Source organism: Eriocheir sinensis, chromosome 19, assembly GCF_024679095.1.
Source record: "Eriocheir sinensis breed Jianghai 21 chromosome 19, ASM2467909v1, whole genome shotgun sequence".
Lineage (NCBI taxonomy): Eukaryota > Metazoa > Arthropoda > Malacostraca > Decapoda > Varunidae > Eriocheir > Eriocheir sinensis.
In genome coordinates this window covers 17,777,948-17,781,084 of record NC_066527.1, presented here as the reverse complement: position 1 = coordinate 17,781,084, position 3,137 = coordinate 17,777,948, and the positions used below count along the sequence as shown (strand labels likewise).

Here is a 3,137-nt window from a genome sequence, read left to right as displayed (position 1 = left end):
CTTCAGTCATACCTTATCTCTATTTCTCTTAGTCTCTCTGTCTGTATGTCTGTCTCTCTCGCAGCATCCTTCCCCATGTCTTGTCCAGCGTGGGTTTGGGTGTGGGTGCAGGCGTGGGCGCGGGTGCGTGGGTATAACAAACTAATAATAATAATCCTAACTGTAATATAGCGAACCGTACGTGATTCAACTAAAGGCTCCCCTCGAAAACATTTACCGAAGCCTCCCTTAAAATCTGCGTGAGAGCGATCCGTTTTCTGTAATGCGGTGAAGTGAGGAGAAAGAATATGGGATGTGATTGGTTGTTTTGGTGCAAGTGATGTGTTCAGTGGTCTCGTTTTCTTTTATTAATGTGTGTTTATATAGCATGGAAGAAAACGGATTGGTGGTGTTTTATTAGAGGGGAGCTTAACCGTTTTTTTACGCGTTTTATATGTATGATTATTTTGCACATGTATACTTGTTTTTATGTCTTTTTTTTAGTCTGTATACATTGACTAACAGTCCCTTTGTACTCTACGTCTTTTACTTAAGCTGTTGTTGTTACTAATATTATTGCCGCTTCAAGTGTCTTAATTATTGCTATTATTATTATTATTATTATTATTATTATTATTATTATTATTATTATTATTATTATTATTATTATTATTATTATTTCTATGATCATTATTATTATTATTATTTGAGGAAAGAAGGAAAGGAATGAAAATGGAAAACCAACACACACACACACACACACTCTCTCTCTCTCTCTCTCTCTCTCTCTCTCTCTCTCTCTCTCTCTCTCTCTCGTCCTAATGGCTCTCCACTCACTTCCAACGATTGATATCTCTCCTCCTCCTCCTCCTCCTCCTCCTCCTTTTTCCTGCTCCCCACAAAGAGATGAGTTTGAAGGGGAGCGGCGAGGAGTGAAGGAGTGACCAGACAGATTTTGCACGAGAGAGAGAGAGAGAGAGAGAGAGAGAGAGAGAGAGAGAGAGAGAGAGAGATACAAACAGGGAAAATAATTAAAACACACAAACCCAAGGACACATATTACCAGATACAAATGATAAACGAATAAGATTTTTGAGACCACTAAGGAAATATAAATTAAGAAAGGTCTGCGCGTATTTCTTAATGGCACAATCACTATCACCCTCGTATCGGTTTTAATTGTACAGTGGCTCTTAACCCGTCCGCTGCGATTGTCAGGGATTTGGCTTTCCCTGGTAGCCTGGTAACATATAGTCCCAGGTCTTTCTCTGCCTCTGTGATAGATAGTGGAGTGTGTCCCATGTGGTATTGGTATGCTGGATATCCCCTCTCAAGTTGGATGACTTTACATTTTTCTTCATTGCATTGTAGCAGCCACTTTTTGTTCCATTGCTGTAGCTTGGTGATGTCTGCTTGTAGGAAATTCGCAGTCAAGGGGGTAAACACTCTTAATATACTCGGTGTGTTGGTTTTCCTTTTTCTGTAAGAGACGTATAGAGAAACTCAACGTCTAAAAAACTTCCATGTATATACTTATCTTTATATCTTTTTGTTTTGTCTTTTACGATGTCACAAAATACACACATCAAGAGTACCGTTAGTGAGCCTCTTGAAACTGCCTCTTAGCCGCTGCCTTGGCTCGCTAAGAGGAGGGCTTCACGTGGCTTTGTCCTCGTCTTGATAAGTGAAAAAAAGGTGTCAAAGAGTATACAAAGAGATTTAGAAAGGTTTATGGAGGCCTATAAAGAGAATGTGCAATGATGGTACTTCTATTTTTTATCAGTATTTTATAAGTATCGAAGTCTTGATTATTTTTTGGTTTTGTTTTAGGTTTTTCAACGAGGAGGTTTTTTTAATGTTTTTCTTTTTGTCTTACTTTTTCATTTTTAGGTTGACAATATTTTTTTTTTCGCTTTTATAAGTATCGATGTTTTGATTACTTTTTTATTTTGTTTTATCTTTTTAACGAGGAGGGTTTTTTTTGTGTTTTTCTTCTTCATTTTTAGATTGACTATAATTTTTTTTCTTCTCGCACCAAAAGAAAGTCGGGAAAGGGGGAAACAAGTACAATATCTACGTGAACTTTCTTCCTTCATATTATTTTTTTCCTTCAATTTTCCGCGAAGATGAGATAAAGAAAATGAAACTCTGCTTGTATATACACCGATCATTATTACTATTATTATTATTATCTTTACTATTATTATCATTATTATTTTATTATTATCACTGTCAGCCCTGCGAACGTATACTCTATATTAACACGTCATCATAATCATCATCAGCCGTCATCGTCATCGCATTATCGTCCCGTCACCATCGCTCCGTCATCTTCACAACCATCACCATCATCATCGTCATCGTCAGCTTTATAGGAAATTCCCGTAACCCGCGAAATTCGGCGTTTTTTGTTTATTGTAGGCCTATTCGGCGTTTTTTTAATTGTAGTCCTATTCGGCGTTATTTTTTTTTCCTGATGTATGTGTGTAAACCAACCCAACCGTCCGCCTTTGTTCATTTTGATTAATATTGTAACAAGAAATATATTGTGTATAGCTAACGTGTCTTTTGTTTTATTTTCCATACTATCTCCTTTTTCTTTTGCTTCTGTTTTATATCTTGGTTTCAATTTGCTCTCTGTTAGTTTGCGTGTGTGTGTGTGTGTGTGTGTGTGTGTGTGTGTGTGTGTGTGTCAATTTCGCCTTTGTGTATTTTTTTTAATTTCCTTTTCCTTTCATTCTTTCTTGATTACTCTCCATCCTCCTCCCTCTCCTCTTCGTCTTCTTGCCCTTATCCGTCTTTCCCTCTTCCTTCTTCTCTTTCCTCCATGCTTCCTTTTTCTTTTCTTCCTCCTCTCCCCTCTCCTCTCTTTTCGTTTCCGTCTCCTCACCTCTTTTCCTCTCCTCCCTTTCCTGCTTCCTCTCTTTCTTCTTCCTCACCTTCCTCTCTTTCTCCCTTTTTCCCCGCTCTCTTCCTCCTCCTCCGCCTCCTCCTCCTCCTCCTCCTCCTCCTCCTCCTCCTCCTCCTCCTCCTCTTCCTCTTAGCCGCCATGTTGTCCTGCACTCATTAATGTCCTCTTATTTTCACCTCATAAAATTCTTCCTAAACTTTCATGACAGCCGATAGCCTCCTCCTCCTCCTCCTCCTCCTCCCCCCCT

General features: G+C 38.8%; 1 protein-coding gene across 1 annotated transcript in view; it reads left to right on the top strand.

The window, feature by feature from the left end:
• The window catches only part of LOC127000827 (uncharacterized), a gene marked incomplete at its 5' end in the record, with an annotated part of 85,820 nt that extends 83,281 nt beyond the window's left edge, over positions 1 to 2,539 (top strand). Inside the window, 1 exon segment of the mRNA XM_050864885.1 lies at positions 1 to 2,539. This exon segment is cut by the window's left edge and continues 7,046 nt beyond it.
• Between the last annotated feature and the right edge of the window lie 598 nt (positions 2,540 to 3,137).